Source organism: Rhododendron vialii, chromosome 5a, assembly GCF_030253575.1.
Source record: "Rhododendron vialii isolate Sample 1 chromosome 5a, ASM3025357v1".
Classification (NCBI taxonomy): Eukaryota; Viridiplantae; Streptophyta; class Magnoliopsida; order Ericales; family Ericaceae; genus Rhododendron; species Rhododendron vialii.
This window is the reverse complement of record NC_080561.1, coordinates 33,797,962-33,814,711: the sequence shown is the minus strand read 5'-3', so window position 1 is coordinate 33,814,711 and position 16,750 is coordinate 33,797,962. Positions and strand designations below refer to the sequence as shown.

The following is a 16,750-nucleotide window of genomic DNA, read 5'->3' as shown; positions in this document are numbered from 1 at the left end:
TGTTCACGAAACTCTTACTTATATATAATTGAGCTGATTTTCCACATGAATTTTTAAAATGATATTTTAAGAACGTCGAGTGGTTTCAATAACTTGTATGGATTCCGATATGAGTCCCATGAAATGCAGTGTATATTTGGTATATATCAAATGGTGTACCATAGTCTTGTTGGTGAATATGAGTTGTGGTGGTCAGAAAAGTGCTTGTTCCGGCAAATGTTTTTTTCTGCAATTCGACCATATTTATGAATTATGAACATACAAATAATAAAAAGATTAAATTATTTACACCGGCGGTAGAAAAACTCCACTTTTTCATCACCGTCTTTTTCGGTCCAATCGTGTGTTTATTATTGATCTAAACCGTTCATCTTGTAGACCCCACATAATAGTGTATCCATGCGATCGGACATCGAGAGGAGTATCAAAAATTGAATTTGGTTTTATAAAATGAACAGTTTATCTTTATTATTATTGACAGAAATCAGATCGTCCATTTTATAAACCAAAATCCAAATTCGATGAAACTGATTTTTTTGCATGGCAATATTATACTGTGGGGTCTTATACTATAAACGGTTTAAATTACAATACCTCACACTTAAACCAAACCAAACCAAACTGAACTTGAGTCGAGTCTTGACTCGACTCGACTCAAATACCGACTCGACTCAAATACCGACTCTTTGACCTGTACCGATCCTCGAACGAAGGACCTATGGTTTTCTAAGCTAAACTGATTGCCAGCAAGAGGACCGGTACTATGAGAACGATATTAAACTCTTTTATTCCGGTGTTTTTTATTTTTCGTAATTTTTTACTTAGCTTTGTGACGTAATTTTTTACTTAGCTTTGTGACGTAATTTTAGGAATTAATTGTTCATCTCAATGAGCCGAATCGAAAAAGTATAAAAATATGGACCGATATTAAAAATTTCAAATAAAACAGCACTTAAGCTCAAAAGATAGCTATTTGATACTCTCTCTTTTTTTTGGTTTTTGATCATAATTTTGTACTTTTTAGACTTCTTTCGTCGAGACGGATGATTAATCCAAAAAAATCATGCGAATCTAACAAAAATTCAGAAAAGACGAACAAAACACAAAAAAACGAAAAAATAAGTTAAGTTTAGAAGAATTGGGCCTTAGGCTACGTTCTACCAAACTTATAAGTCTAAAACTTATTTCGATATTTTTTTATTTTTCGTAACTTTTTATGTAGCTTTTTGTCATAATTTTTTAGGTTAATCTTTTGTCTCGACGAGATGAATAGAAAAGCTATTAAAATATGAACAGATGTTAATCTTTTTTAAATAAGACGGTATTTTAGACAATTAAGATATCTATTTGACACTGTTTTCGTTTTTAGTGATTTTTTTTTTGGCTTTTAGTCATGAATTTGCACCTTTTAGACTCATCTCATCTGACAAATGATTAATCCAAAAAATCACGCAAATCTAATAAAAATTCAGAAAAGACAAATAAAATACACAAAACAAAAATGAAGAAATTTAGTTAAAAGAACCCAACCTCAGTCCAAGTAACTCTCGTTGGCTGGCGAGTCTGCTTTCATTACAATGCGGTCTTTGAATTCAGGTTGTAAGAAATTAATTTTGGGAAGCGATTTTGACACCCCTCTTCTTACAATTCACTCTTTTTTGTCATTATCCAAAATTACTATTTTGTCCATTGTTCAGTACTTTTTTAACGTGTTCAAGGGTAATATTGTAAATTCAAATGAATAGAGATAAAAAAAAAGTATGAATTATAAAAAAAAATAAAAGTGTAAAAACCATATTCCTTATTTATTTATTTTGTTTAAATTTTAATTTTGACATGTATGGTTCACCTTTGACCGAACCGGGAATTAGGGGAGTTTTTGTTGTTGGAGATGGGTTCTTCTTAACTAGGAGTTTGCCTGCTTACAATGTGGTGGTTGCTGGAAATGGGGTTTCCACTAGGAGTTTCTGCCTCTCCCATCGTGTGCAAAGCCATAGCCAGCAACGGCAGCAACTCGCACGCGCTCGACGCGTCCTACATCCAACGCGCCGCCGGGATCGCCGACAAGTCCGCCGGGTTCACGTTCCCCCACCCGAATTTCGGCTGCGTGATTGTCACCCCGGCCAGCGAGGGGGTCGGGGAGGGGTACCTCTACGCGCAATGGTCTCAATATTTTTTGACGAGCTTTGGAACTGAAGTAGCCCATTTTATATAAAGTTGAGTGTACGCCAGCGAAGTCCTTTCCTGATTTTTTGAAACAAGACTCCTTTTGGGAATTATGTTGTGAAGACTTGGACATATCCTCTGACTTCTGACATATTGAGGATACTTAAGATTGGTGACACACGTCAGAGCCATTGTGAAGTTACCAGGTTGTCTTTTCGCGAGCGCTTTAATCTAAGCCCAAGATAGTGCATTTTTGTGGTTGTTGGATTTTGATAAGGAGGTTCTCTTATCAGTTCAGTTGAATTGTAGAAAACAGACTAGAGTTTGGTTGGGAAGAGCGGAATAGAGAAGAAGAAGGGAAACTAGGTTAGGAAATTAATCAGACCCTTCACCTCCCATCTCTTTATTTAAAACCAAGACAAGATTACTAGAATACGGTACTGGAGAGGATCCCATGCTGAAATAGTTTAAATGTCCAAAGAAGCATTCACTTCTTAAAGAAAGCTTCTCCATTGAAAAACTAATACGGGTGTAAGGTATAGACTACAGCTTTTAGGCTTTTATGTGATGAACAAAACAGATTTTGGTCTAGTAGTTCTAGGTCTAAGCCTACTCTAACTAGGTTAGGTTTGAAGGTGGTAAATTGTTGGATTTTTTGAGAAATAGTTCTACAGTTCTCTAGTGTCATTATTTAAGGTTGTGAAACATATATAGAAGTTCTTGATGACTCTGCAAATGATTTCCAGAATTTCTGATATCCATTATTTAGGTGTTTTGCTGTCGAACCAGAACTTATGAAATGTTTTGAAATTGATACATTGTGCTGGAAACCACTTCTTCTTCTTTTTAAATGTGGTTAGAAAGAATTTGATTTGTTAAATCAGTTATTGTCAAGCACAGTATGGGCATGAGCACGATTAGGTAGGTACGGCATCAGCAAGGCACCACATGACACTAGGCATGAACCGTGCTGTGACCACGGCCAAACTGGGCCTAGGTTTTCTTTTGATAGGCCGGCACGACACAATTAGATTAAGAAATGGGTCTGGCCTAGCGCAACACAAAGTCCGACTGGGCAGGGAAATAAATGGGCCAGCATAGTGTTGCTCATTTTGCACCTCTGGTTGCTAAAGTGGCTGCATGTATTCTAAATGGAGATCAACTTTGAGCAATATTTTAGATACAGTCAAGGAGTTCTACAAACGAGTTAGGAGTACAAGTTCTAAACCGATGGTCATTATTATGGAGCAATGTACGGGTACCATGTATGGGATAGGAACCTAACTTACTCTATCAGAGATGACTGAAGATTCCTATTGCTGTGAAAAAACTCCAACAACTTCTTGGGGCATGTGTGCATTTCCATCGGACAAAGCGTCTTGTCTAACTTTTGCACTTCTATTGGTTGTATTTTAGGTTGTATAGAGTCCTGTGTTTGTAAATTGCTTCCTTTGTTGTGTCTGAAGCTTTATATTGTGTGTTTTAGGGAGCTCTGAAATCCTGCCTCTTGGTCAATGCTCCTTTGCTTTACAGAGTTGCCTCTCGAGTTCCATTTTCTTCCCTCAAGTATGCAATGACCCTTGACGGTAAGCATTGCTCTTTCAGAGGAATATCTAACCGGTTTGCAAATAGTTTCTAACATCTGGTAGTGATTGCAGGAAAAATTGCAGCTAGCAGTGGACGTGCATCGTGGATAAGCAGCAAAATGTCAAGAAGTCGTGTGTTTGAATTATGGGGTAGAAGCGATGCTGTTATTGTTGGAGGAAATACCGTTCGCATGGATAGTAAGGATTTTTAAGAGCAGTTATGTATGGAGATTTTTTTGTTATATAATTATGTGCTGTTCTAATTTTACTTTAAAAACGGATCCATGATTAACTGCAAGACACGGAGGTGGCCATCTGCCCATGAGGATTGTTATGTCACAAACTCTCAAATCTTCCTGATGTAGCACATCTTTGGGATGTTGCTGATGTGCCCACCGTAGTTGCAACACAACGAGGTGCCAGAAAGAGTTTTCAGAAGTTCCTTGCATCCAAAGGTGTTGAAGTAGTGGAGTTTGACATATTAAATCCTAAAGATGTCATGGAATATTTATACGACCGTGGTTACCTTTCAATAATGTGGGAGTGTGGAGGGACATTAGCTGCATCTGCCATTTCATCTGGTGTCATACACAAGGTAGGTGCAAGATTTTCTCCGTCATTTCAATTCAGTTTTTCAGCCTTCTGCAGAGCTTTATGATATTTGTGGGCGGATAATATCATTGGTGGGCTTGCATCCATGATCCTATCCTTCCACATTTTCTGTGATTCTTTGGTATCATAAAGGTGGCTATTTTGTGTGCTTCTATTTATTACCCGCCAGGTTGCATGTTTTACCAGAATACTCGTATATCTCGACACTTTGAATTGGTTTTTGGCTCATGTGTACATAATTTGTTTGTCATATATAACTATTGTTATTAAGTTACTCTTGCCTATTTCCTTCAGCAGGCTACCTAATGTGATCTTTTTCCTATTTTACAATTGGTACTAAGGATTCTTTGAGCTTCTACTATAGTACACTAACTTCCAGGTTTAGTTTTGAATGTTGGATTTAGTTCTTTCTTTGGGCTTGCTATTTGTGATTTGATAACTTTTGTATCTATGGATATTTCTGTTTTGGCCCAAGGTGCAGGAGAGACAATTTGATTCATGTATATTAAACGTGGATCTGCGGAATGTAGATCTTGAGAGTAGGCCTATCAAAATCCTGCATCCATTTTTGGCTCCCATGTAATCTTGCTTGCATAGCATGGGTATTTGTTTAGCCATATCGGACCTGTACCATAAAGTACCAGGTTCATGCATTCCAGGTATGCAAAGTACATACCAGATTTTTGCTACACCTGACATATAACCAAGCCCTACCATCACAGGAATAATTTTTTGTGTTACATAGAGATGAATCTAACTTGATGAGACTTTTTCCCTTTGTTGCAGTACCCTATTCTGTATAGTTCATTGTTTTGTATAGTGGGAGCTAACTCTTTTTTTAATCACCAGATGAAGCTAGCTTGATAATACTTTTTACCTATGCTTATATTGCTTGTAGTATTATGATTTTTGTTTGTATGTTCTTTAGTGTAAATGACATTAACTCTTGATTTACCTTAATTTTTTCGCATTTTATTGTGATTTCTATGTTTGATAATCACCTAATTCATTTCACTTCACCTATGTGCAGTTATTACATGGAATATATTTCTCCAAATTTGGAAAAATAGATTTCTACAGACATAGGCCATCCATACCCGTATCCTGTATTTATAAGTTTTTCCGTACGAGTATTGAACCAGTACTCCTACCAGTATACATGTTTTAAACGTTTTGGCGAAGGTGTTGTAGCGACAATTTTGATTCAAATAAACTAAACATGGATTTAGTTTCGAGTGTTGCTACCACACAACGAATCCCAAGTCCGGACAAAGGAGAAGGTTGTGCATTATGTAGCTGATAGCCAGCACGAGACAAACCCCGTTAGATCCTCAGGACATGAATCCGACTATGGATATGTTCAATGGAGACAACGGATTCATGTAGCCGGCCCCAGTTGATTGGGACTTAGGGCTTGGTTTGGTTTATGTTAAACATGGATTTGAGAAATATGTAGATCTTAAGAAAAGGTCAATACAAACTTTTCATCCCAATGATCCCATTTTGGCTCCCATGTAATTTTGCTTGCATATTGGTCATTTGTTTGACTTTGACTTGTTTCAGGTGTATGCATTTGTTGCTCCTAAAGTCATTGGTGGCAAGAATGCACCTTCTCCAGTTGGTGAACTTGGGATGGTTGAGATTGCACAAGCTTTGGAATTAATTGACGTTTGCTATTAGCAGGTTCATGTTGATTTTCGTGTTTCTTAGAATGATTTTTCTGACCTAGTAATATATTCTTTGACCTAGTAACATATTCGCAATGTCAAAACAATGGTCGTGAATTTCAATTGCTTATCTTTAAACAAGGCCATACCAGAGTATGATGCTCATGCTTGGCGTCTAGAAAAGGTAGTAGGCAGCCTTACTGGACTTTTCATTTGTTTCTTGTTGTGGGGAGGTTGTTTCACTTTACCCAAAGCCGTGCCGTGTTAGTGTTCTGCTGGAAGATTAGTCATTCAATTTCTCTTTCTATGCTAAATCTATGTTCTCTAAAATAATGAAGAGAATGAGGGTGCAATTGATGTAAAGAAAAAGAACATACATTCCCTGAGGTCAACCAACCCCTAAGGATCACATTCAACACAAAATCACCTAAAGAAATCATTTAACTTATAGGTACATGTATAAGACCAATGTTTTCCATGTAGTGAGCTGGGACTGCTCCGTCTTGAATGTTCAGGCTGCTTCAACCAAGGTTGAAAGGGAAGGCAGATACAACTGTAGCTGTGATGGCAACTCTTCTTATTTCCTCAACGAACCCTGTTTATATTATTTCCCATTTTATTGCCAGTCTTGGGAATATATAAAGATCTTAACTGAAGGAGAATCAAAAAATCTGTGTTCAACACCTACGCAAGTTTAAAGTTAAGGAGAATCAAAAAATCTGTGTTCAACACCTACGCAAGTTTAAAGTTAACCAAATTACAAAAGGACCATTTTCATCTGCCGTCAAATTTGATTTGAAATGGAGTAAGTCTATTTTGTGTGACCAAGTAGGGAGTCTATTTATCGATAACCTGCCTTAAAATTAGATCTTGTTATCGGAAAATAAGCAAGATGTTAATTGGTGAAGTCTTATTTTTTGGTATTGTGAGCATGTGCCCCAAGGGCTTAGGGCATACATTAAGAGAGCTTAAACTTCGCACACATTCTCTAACCACGCACTTTCATGGGGACTGTACAACCATTTTAAGCCTCTTAACATGCGGGAGTAGGGCTTTTTTTGACAAAATCCTTATTTCATTAATTTAATTAAGCATTTCTGATGCCACAGGGGTCATTCATATCCTAGAAAAGTGTGAAAACTTCAATTGTTAGTAGTTTCTTATGTAAAAATTGCTTGGTTGCTAAATAGGTTCCATCTACACTTTCAGGTTTTGTTGTGGCTTATCTATAACACGTGAACTGCAGATTGGACCTGACATGCTTATAAGTGGATTTCTTCAGCCCGTTCCAGACTTGACACCTGTTATTCCGTCAGTGGAGGAAACTTCTACTATTGATCCGACGGTTACTCCTTATGAATCGAGCATAATATTCTTTTACAAGACATGGGATCCTTGTGGAGCTTTTTCAAACTTCTCTCCTCATGCAATTCAAATGACTGACGAAAGTGGCAATTACATCAGCTGGCCAAGTGTGGAGAATTATTATCAGGTGACTTGCTATTTCCAGAATTATATGGGTTGTTGCAACTTTTGTGGCTCTACTGTTATTATCATCTTGTTTTCATATGCAGGCACACAAGTTTTGGGGGGTGAATAATACTGAAGCCAGAAATTGTGTGGAAGCTATAAGATCTGCAAAAAGTCCCGAGGAAGCAGCACGAATGGGATGGACAATGCAGAGACAGCACCCTGATCTGGTATGGTTTCAGATACCCATAGCAATAATTTGTATCCACTTCCTACTTGATTGTTCAGCCTTTTGTTGTCTATAGCTATAATTTGTAGACATGCAGTGAAGTTTTTATTAGGTCCAATGGACGCTGTGTATACAAACTATTCAGCAGAGTTAAATAAACGCTAAAGTTCTTAATTACTGTAAAGGTTATGTGGATGCCTGGATGGATTTGGAAACATGACTTCTTGACAGATCATGTTATCATGTAATGCTTGAAAATATTGGCTTTCCTATGATTTGTTTTTGCTCTTGATCTTGGAGTTGGAATAACTGAAATTGTTGTATTAAAAAAGCAAAAGCTGGTGTCCTTTGCTCAAAGAATAAAGAAGGCAGTGAACCCGGATATGGTTGATAGTTAGACTATGGCTCCGTAGAACATACTAACTGTGTAAATTACAGATGTGCTGGTTTCATATTGATGTTCATCAATTCCCACGATTCTCTATGTCACAGACATGCTATTATCATCACTCATCAGTATTTTGAGGTTCTGGATCTAATCATTGAACTTGGACTTATAGAGAGAAGATTGTATAAACACCCTGTTAATTACTCTTAGACCTGATCCAGATTCACTCATGGCTTTGTTGTTTCCCGATAAAGCTAGAACAATGCACCTCCAGTGACTTCCATTTTTTGCTTCCCTCCGCTGACTAACTCCATGCCTTTGATAATATTTTTTGTTCTGGTTTTTTTTGGCGATATTTGAATACTTGGTGTCATGAAAGACTTGACGGGTGTAATTATTTTTTGTAAAATACCCCTCAAATGAAAGGCTTTCAGAAATGGTGTTTGACAGTTGGAAGTAAAAATATTGACAACACCAAGAGTTGTGCAAGTAAATTTAGGTTAAGGAATATGATGTAGTTTGCAATCTTGTTTTGAACATTCTTCGTATGTGAAAATACAGGTAAGATCTGATTGGGAGTCTGTCAAGATTGATGTTATGTACAGGGCCTTGAAATGTAAGTTCTCAGTTTACCCTCATCTAAACTCTATGTTGCTCTCTACGGTGGGGTGTGTTCTTGTTGAGGCCTCACCCCATGATCTCTTTTGGGGCGGAGGTCGGAAGGGGGAAGGCCTAAACTATCTAGGCAGGTTGCTGATGCAGTAAAGGTCGGAGTTTCTAGGCGACTCTTTGACACCAAATGTTGACTGTATTTAATGTATTGATTGTAATTAGGAAGATACTCAATTAGGTAGAATCAATTAGGGATTTTATTTTATTTTATTTTCTTTCCTTATTTTACCTTGTATCCAGTCTATATATTGTACCTCATTGTGAGAAGAAAATAAATCAATCAAGTATTTCGACATGGTATCAGAGCGGGTTCCAAGAACCTGATTTCTTCTTTTTTCTTCTTTTCTTGGTCTTTCGACCAAGTATCGTCTTTTTTTCAGAGCCAGGGAGCCTGTCTCTATTCTCTCTCGAACGATCTCTGTTTCTCAGACCTATCTGAGAAACTCATCTTGTCCGACGAAGTACTCTCAGTTCTCAACAACACTGAGACTGCCTTCTCCGACCTTCTACAGACTCCGCCGCCCACTCAGTCGGACTCTGGCAAACTTGCCTGAATCCCAGCAGCTACGTCAGACCCTCGTCTAAAACATATCAACTCCGGGTATCTCTGTTGCATCCCCACCAGATCTGGTAATATTTGGTTTATTCTTATTTTTTGGTTTGCTCTCGTATTATGGGTGATAAGGATAAGAAAACCGAAACATTAGGCTCTAAGGACACTGTTAGGGATCCATTTCATCGTCATTCTCTCACCTCAATTAAATTAAATGGGGCCAATTATTTGCCATGGTCACGTGCCGTGATTATTTCTTTACGAGCAAGTGGTGAGACTTCCTATATCCCTGATGCCCCATCTGAAGATTCTATTTGGATTCAAAATGATTCGTATATTATGACTTTGCTTTGGAATAGTCTTGAACTTGATATTTTTAATAATGTTGCATGCCTTGACACATCCAAAGAAGTATGAGATACTTTACATGAGTTATATTCATCCGAACAGAATCTCTCTCGCATTTATTAGATTTATTAGAATATTTTCTCTTTCCAACAAGGAGATCGATTGGTTGATGAGTACTTTTCTACCTTAAAAGGGATGTGGGATGAGTTAAATGTTTATCAACTTTTAACCACAGATTTAAAGGTTCAACATAAGTACAGAGATGAATTTCGAGTTACCAAATTCTTGTTCGGGTTGTATACAGAACTTGCTCTTCTTAGTCCCCAAATTCTTTCCGGCAAGGAAGTTCCTACTGTTGGTGAGACTTTTGCTCGTATTCGAAGGGCTGCTCCTCAGGCTTCTGTTTTAGAGCATCCAACTCCATCTGCCCTAGCTGCTCCTGCTACTGGTCTTATTCTATCTTCTGGGAATTTTAGCCACTCTAATCCTCCCCACAGTCGTAATGGTTCTTATGAACGTGGTGGTCGACGTGGCGGCCGTGGGGGGCGTGGTGGTCATGGCACCAAAAAGTGTACACATTGCAATGCAACCAATCACACTGTTGAGTTCTGTTGGAAGCTTCATGGCAAGCCGGCTTGGGCTAATCAGGCTACATTTGAGGGGGAGCCGTCTGGGCTGGCTCTTCCGGATCAGATTACTATCTCTAGGTCTGAGTATGATTCCATGTTTCACAAGGTTAATGCATCTTCGACTTCCATTGCGACTCATGTCTCATCAGGTAATACTTGCCTTCACTCATCTTCTCGTACTGGCAGTGCTCCATGGATTCTCGATTCTGGTGCATTTGATCATATGACAGGTGATTTGTCTCTTCTTATTGATGTCGTTACACCTTCCGTTCCTTCTTATGTTACTATTGCGGATGGTACTAAAATTCGTGTACATGGCATTGGTACTTATCGTGCCTCTGGCCTTATTTTTACTTCTGTCTTATACTTACCACAATTTCCTTTTAATCTACTTTTTATTCATAAACTTTCTCAAACTCACAATTGTTCTGTACTCTTCTATCCCTCTCATTGTGAATTTCAGGATCTCAAGACACAGAGGATGATTGGTAGGGGGTATGAGAAGAATGGCCTGTACTACCTTCAGCCGTCCAATCTTTCCAAGTTATCTGCCTCCACTCCACTACCACACCTTACCAGTGGCATTGTCATCTTGGACACCCATCTTCTGCCAATCTTCGCAAGATAGTCACTGATTTACCTAGTTTTTCTCCTTTTAATTGTGACACTTGTGAACTCAGTAAACATCATAGGGTTTCTTTTCCTTTACGAGTTGAGTCACCTAGTTTAGAACCGTTTGTTTTAGTTCATTCGGATATTTGGGGACCATCTCGTACCACAAGTTTATGTGGTGCTCGCTATTTTGTTACGTTTATTGATGATTTTTCTCATTTAACTTGGGTATATCTTCTCAAAGATCGGTCTCAATTATTTTATGTGTTTTCTAATTTTTATGTTGAAATTGTCATTCAATTTAATGCCAAAATACGTATTTTGCAGACTGATAATGCCAAAGAATATATTTCTCATCAATTTACGAATTTTACTGAAACTAATCGCATTATCCATCAAACTACTTGTGTAACCACCCCTCAACAAAATGGAGTTGCTGAGCGGAAAAATGGACCGATTTTAGCAGTTTCTCGAGCTCTTAGGCTTCACATGCATGTTCCAAAACATTTTTGGGGGTATGCAGTTCTTATAGCTAATTATCTTATAAATAGAATGCCATCTCAGGCTTTGAACGGCAAAACTCCTTACTAGATTCTCTTTCCTGACAAGGTATTTTTTTTCTCTCTTCCCAAAATTTTTTGGTTGTGTTTCATTCGTACATAATTTCTCTCCAGGTCGTAATAAGCTTGATCCTCGTTCCTATAAATGTATATTTCTTGGTTACTCTCGGACACAGAAAGGATACAGGTGTTATAGTCCCTTGCTACGTAAGCACTTTGTAAGTGCTGACGTGACATTCTTTGAGACCATCCCATATTATTCCCCAGCAGGTGCACGGTTACAGCCACCCATGTTGGTTGATCTTGGTCTGTCACCTTGTCTTTCCGAGATTGCTCCTCGACCACCCATTACACCGGTCCATCCTCCCAAGACTGTTCCTCGACCACCCATAAAACATGTCTATGTTCGTCGCTCTTCCGCCGCCGCACCACCTATTGCTCCTGCAGACCCAACTTCTTTACCAACATCATCTCCTTCACCGTCTAAGGATTCGGATTCTGACTTGCCTGTTGCTGTTCGTAAGGGTGCGCGTTCTTGCACTTTCCATCCTATTTCTCAGTTTGTGTCCTATGATCGTTTATCTCCATCTTTTCGCACTTTTTCTGTGTCTCTATCTTCTGTTGTTGTTCCTAAGTCTTATTTGGAGGCTCTTTCTCATCCTGGATGGCGCTCCGCTATGGAAGAAGAGATGCGTGCCTTGTCCATAAATCATACTTGGACCCTTGTTTCCAAGCCTATTGGGGCACATATTGTTGGTTGTCGTTGGGTGTTTACTGTTAAACAAAATCCTGATGGTACTCTTGATCGACTGAAAGCTCGTCTTGTGGCCAAAGGTTTCACCCAAACCTAAGGGCTTGATTATACTGAGACTTTTTCTCTAGTGGCCAAACTTAATTCTGTACGGATTGTTATCTCTCTTGCAGCAAATCTTGATTGGCCTCTCCACCAGTTTGATGTCAAGAATGCCTTTCTACATAGGGGAGACTGTTTATATGGCACAACCACCCGGTTTTAAGTCCAAGGGGGAGAGTGTGTGTCGTCTCCACAAATCTATATATGGCCTCAAACAGTCTTCCCGAGCTTGGTTCGATAAGTTCAGCAATACTATTATTTCTCATGGTATGACTCGGAGTCAGGCTGATCACTCCGTGTTCTTTAAAAAGTCCACTCGTGGTATTGTGATCCTCGTGATTTATGTGGATGATATCGTCATCACTGGTAGTGATAGTATTGGGATTCAAACACTAATTCACCATCTTGGTTCTAGCTTTCTTACCAAAGATCTAGGCAAGCTTCGATATTTCCTTGGCATTGAGGTGGCTCGTTCCAAAACGGGTATCAGTTTATCACAAAGGAAATACACTATCGATCTCTTGAAAGATACATGTTATATTGGGTCTAAACCTATAGCTACTCCTATGGAGACTAATCTTAAGTTAATGCCTGAAGATGGTGAGCTGATTGACGACCCTGAGATGTATCGGAGACTTGTGGAAAAACTTATCTATCTAACTATTACTCGACCCGATATCTCCTATGCAGTTAGCGTTGTCAGTCAATTTATGACTTGTCCTCGAGTTCCTCATATGGAGGCAGTTGTTCGTATCTTGAAGTATCTAAAAAATGCTCCCGAACGTGGACTTCTCTACAAATCATCTGGACATCTTCGTATTGAAGGATATACAGATGTTGACTGGGTAGGATCTCCTGTTGATTGTCGTTCTACTACTGGCTATTGCACCTTTATAGGAGGCAATCTTGTGACATGGAGAAGTAAGAAACAGTTAGTTGTAGCACGTTCTAGTGCTGAGGCAGAGTGTAGAGCAATGGCTCATACCGCTAGTGAGTTGACTTGGTTGCGCACACTTTTAGAAGAGTTTGGGATCCTGGTACATGGTCCTGCTCCTCTATATTGTATAATCAAGCTGCTATCCACATTGCTAATAATCCAGTATTCCATGAGAGGACTAAACACATTGAAGTTGATTGTCATTTCATTTGGTCAAAGGTGAAATCTAAAGATATTCACTCCTTTTGTTCCTTCAGGCTCTCAAATTCAGGCTCTCAACTGGCTGATATTTTTACCAAGACACTTCCCAAGACTTCCATTGATACTATTTGTCACAAGCTAGGAGTACATGATGTTTATGCTCCAGCTTGAGGGGGAGTGTTGATTGTATTTAATGTATTGAATGTAATTAGGAAGATACTCAATTAGGTAGAATCAATTAGGAATTTGATTTGATTTTATTCTCTTTCCTTATTTTACCTTGTATCCAGTCTATATATTGTACCTCATTATGAGAAGAAAATAAATCAATCAAGTATTTCGACACCAAATAACAACCCGATAACTCATCAAGAAATAGAGATGAGTTGAGAAACATCATGATCTTCTCTTATGTAACATCATCCTTGTGCAGAATAACTGTCAACAAATGATAATTTTGTCAGTCAATTTTGCTGTATATTTTGTACGACCTAGTTGATGTCATCTGAGTTTCTGAGATGGGAACTTTATACTTTGACACTGAATCACTTTTTGTGCTCTCATACTTGCACATATGGTCTTGCTGTGGCTGTACCCTTGCATTGTAAGACAGAAATATTAGTTACGTATTTGGGTGAAATGGATTAATTGTAGTTGCAGCAAATAAATTATGAAACTCTTTACAGAAAATTTTTTCTTCTCTTTTTTGCTCGAGGTTTTTTTTTTATTTTTAAATTTGGTTCTCAGAAGAATTTTTGGTGTGGTTTTAAATGAGTTAAACAGTATTCCGTACAAAGCTTCGATACAGTGGTCTAGGTATGACAAAAATTTAAGTGCTCCGGGATAATTGCCTTGTGGTGTCCCGACCCCCTCCACCACTGCACTCATGTAGGGTCCAGGACTAGGTGTACGGGTTTCACATGAATGTGCGTCAAGGGGGGTTAGGGCATTACGCGAGACTCGGGGAGAGGACTCGGAATTGGCAAACTGATCTGATGGAACTGGAACTGGCAAACTGATCAGATGAAACCGGGTCTTGCCTCTTGATCTGTTTTCTTTACCGTTGATCAAACGGTGTGTTTCAGCAATAAGTACCGTGGGGCTGGGGAATGAATTGAGGAGTAACGGCTACCTTTTGACTCATGTTTGCTGCCAAAAATTATTGTGCCACGCGATTTATCTCACCTTTCTGCTTCATTGTGAAAACGACTTGAACCAAACCACCAGCTACGAGGATGAAAAGCTGTCAGAATTTTGACCACTATCGCCCCACCAACACGACGACTACAACCACCATCACTAGCACCGCCGCCACACTCCACTGTCACCACCACCACACACATTTCCCATCCTCACCATTAAATTTGAGAGATCAACGGTTGACAAGGCTTGGCCATCTGGTTTTGGCTCAATTTAATGAAAATTTTGGTTTTCCACGGATTTATTAATTTAGTGAAAAGGTTGGAACCCTTTTTGATAAGTAATTTAATTGTTGAAGGGTTGGAGAAGCCCTATGCAAGTTCCTCTCACCTTCCATCCACGTTTTCTGTAACAGTTCCAAGTTCCAAAATTGCAAACAACGATTTACTTGTGGAGTGTGCCTTATTCGCGGAACCAATGTAAAGAGGAAATTTAAGGAGCCGTTTAAACTCAGTCGTCTATTTCGGAATTGGATGGTCTGAATCTTAATGAAACTTTTCTGGAGAAGATTTGATCTTAATGAAACTTTTCCCTAAAAAAGCTTCATTAAGATCCGGACTGTCCAATACACTTTGGACCGGTGCAATTCACCTCCATAAACCACTATTTAGTGTTCCTTGCATGTTTAGGCTGATAAATCGACTAATCGGAGTATATCGCAATACCAACAAAAATTCGAACACTAAAGTAGATCGGTGCACAATAAAGGTCCCAAGAGGGAAAGAAAGTGTTGGTTTAATTTAATATTTTACTTTAATGTTAATATTAATTTCGTGGGTTTATTTATAAAAGAGGTAATATATGCAGTTAGAGATAAAGGAGTGTAAATATCTTTGAAGTGGTCTCCTTGTTTTACTCCTAATTATTAATAGCATGTGTTGCATACTAACGGCAGAAAAACCTTTAGCTTGATTATCTCCTATTTGTTCTCCAAAAAATCAGAGAAGTTGTTTGCTTAAACTGCATATAAATCTAATCCCCTTTTTCGGCTGAAACACATGGTGAAAAAACTCTCATCAATATCCTCTTCTCTACCCTGCATTAAAAAACATACACAGTGGTTATCACATATTTCATATGTACTGCTTTTGTTCCGATTAAATACATTCAGCCATCCTTTTCCGATATAGATTATAATTTATTTGGATTTCGAGCCGCGTCGGGAAACTACATGGTTCGTGAGTTCAATTCACTGCACAGAAGAGAACTTGTTGACGGTCGATGTATCTTAGGGAAGGAGTACCATTCAACCCTGTGCAAGAATGGGTATATCGCTCCTTAGGAGAGCGCTATCACGTGCCTCGACTATCCCACAGGCTATTCTATTCCTTTCTCTATTTATTTGATTCTGTAAATTTGATCGATGAATATTATTTAGATTTATTATTCTATCAGAAAATTCCTAATGCATATATTTTCTCCAACAGAAAGGTCTACTTGTAGGAAGCAAAAAAGCCTCCACAGAGGGAGATCCACAAAATAATGTTTTGATAGATAAAAAAAAAAATCGAAAGCCGATCGGACTTTCATTAAGCTAAACAAAATGACAAAATAAACATAAACTCTAATATACATTTTTGGGAAAATTTCAAAATAACACCTGAACTTTCGCACAAATCACACACAGGCACCTGACCTTTTAAAATTATCAAAAAAAAATTATCAAAAAAACACCTGACCTATTTAAAAACCCATCAATTTTACACCTACCATTAACTTCCCATCCAAAACAAACGGAAATCCTGAAAATGTGAATTTTGGCATTTTGGCACGAATATTGGCAAAACAAGATTAAGGCTCATTTTGGCAAAACACAATATTATACTCATAAACAAGATTAAGGCTCAATTTGGCTTTCAAAGTCAATTAATAACTTAATTTTTATCTTTATTCGAAAGAAAAAAAACGCATTTGTTAGTTTTGCTTCAAGACGAATCAATAAGTCACAAAAATTACTTAATTTTTCAATCCAAACCCATCCTAAATAAGGAATCAAGCTTAATTTAGTAATTAAATACTCATAACTATGCAGCCAAATAAGATTACTCTGTATTAAATAAACAAAGG

General features: G+C 38.2%; 1 pseudogene; it reads left to right on the top strand.

Moving 5' to 3' along the window:
- The first annotated feature begins 1,945 nt into the window (after positions 1-1,945).
- Positions 1,946-9,344, top strand: LOC131327840 (riboflavin biosynthesis protein PYRR, chloroplastic-like; annotated as a pseudogene).
- The last annotated feature ends 7,406 nt before the right edge of the window (positions 9,345-16,750 follow it).